The sequence below is a fragment of the Echinops telfairi genome, unplaced genomic scaffold, assembly GCF_000313985.2.
Source record: "Echinops telfairi isolate 266 unplaced genomic scaffold, ASM31398v2 ScPeMD7_11;HRSCAF=52, whole genome shotgun sequence".
NCBI classification, from domain to species: Eukaryota; Metazoa; Chordata; class Mammalia; order Afrosoricida; family Tenrecidae; genus Echinops; species Echinops telfairi.
This window is the reverse complement of record NW_022103908.1, coordinates 35,630,909-35,632,617: the sequence shown is the minus strand read 5'-3', so window position 1 is coordinate 35,632,617 and position 1,709 is coordinate 35,630,909.

The window sequence follows — 1,709 nt, the reverse complement described above, 5'->3', positions numbered from 1 at the left end:
GGATGTATGGATTGTTATAAGAGCTGTAAGAGCCCCCAACGAAATGATTCTTCAAAAAAGAAAGTGATGATGGCAACATATGTGCTAGTGTGCTTGACGTCACTGATGTAACGCTTGTTATAAGAGCTATAAGAGTTCCCAATAAAATTATTTATAAAAATTTAAAAATAATAAAAATAAAGGGCATTGAGAGGCAATAATAACAAGTAAAATTGGCATTTGCCTTTTGCTTAGTATTATCGTTGAGGGAAACCCTGTTCTTGCAGGGCAGCTTCTTCATGGTAGGATACTTTTTCATTGGAGTGGTTTTTTACCCACTAATCACTCCTCTTTGCCCCCCGTGTGGGTCGCCATTCTAGAGGCAAGGCCCCGAGTATCCCCAACTCTGCACGAACGCACAATGAGACACAAAGCTCTGTCCTCCTTATTGGTGTCTCCAATCATTTCACATGGGCCCTTTTTGATAATCCATTGGAAGATGCGAACACACCGGCCGGCGTGGAGCTCTGGGATGTTAGTTAGCACCACTCCACCTCTGGATGCATGAGCTAGCTCTGAGCCTCTCCGAAGCGGGAAGTTGCTCTGCGGGGGCCCCAGAAGGAGCATGTTTTGAAAGAAATCGTGGTGGTCTGGTCGGGGTTCGTGCTTCCTGCTTCTAAGGGGCTGGTGCGATACAGCCGGACCCCCGAGGAGGTCGACCTGGAAAGCCCCGAGGAGAATACAGGAAGTTGCGGTTCCGTGGTCAAATCCTTACCTTCCAGGCAAGCGCCTCCACTTGAATTCCCAGCCAATGCACGGCAGGCACGGCCGAGACTGCAAGGTCAGGGAGGCTTGTGCGGGACTGCGGCCGCACAGATCTCGGCAGCCATTCCAGACTGAAATGGACTAGGAAGAAAAGCATTCCCTCAAACGGGCCAATGAAAACCCTTCAGCTCTGCAGGATCCGCAGTCAGGTCTGGGAGTGGTGGAGGGCCAGCAGTGGGTTGCTCCCTGGAACTCAGGGTGGCCATGGGTGGACTTGGCAGTGGCTAGCCCCAACAGCACTAGAGGTTGTTAGTGGTGTCAGATGCCCTCCTGCTCACCCTCCGCACCTCCAGGCTCACCCCAAGTTGACATGTTGTGCCTTTTGGGGGTGAGAAGGTCTTGGAACATCCAAGTTGGATATTACCAGGAGGGGTGTTGGTTTTGTTTTAATCTGGTTTCTTGACTCCGAAGATCATTGGGGTCCCGGGCCATTGGGTTTGTGCACAGCTGGAGCAGAGCAGCTGTCCTGGCTGCAGGAGGAAGGGAGCCCTGAAGGAGAGAAGGAGACAAAGAACGGGAGAGGACGACCGAGAGAAGGGGGCACTTCAGAGGAGCCCACACCAAGGGCTTGGCCCTGGCCGAGGGAAACCAGTGGAGGCCCAGAGAAATGCTTGCACTGTCATCTGGGTTGTGGCTGTGGTCTGGAACTGGTCATAAGAAAGAAAGGACCCTCTGAGGACAGGCCATCCCCAAGCCCCAGCCCGCTGGGCTTACGGGACTGAATCTAAGAGCCAGGCCACACTATTGAACGGCAAAAGGAGCCAGGGTGCCCTGAAGACTAAGCACCTGACCGTGACTCACAGTGGGCTCAGGTGCAGACGTCATAGCAGAACGATGCTCCACCGGGTTTAAACGGCTGACGTCTGCGGGGAACGGTCACCAGGCCTTTCGTCTGCGGGGACTAG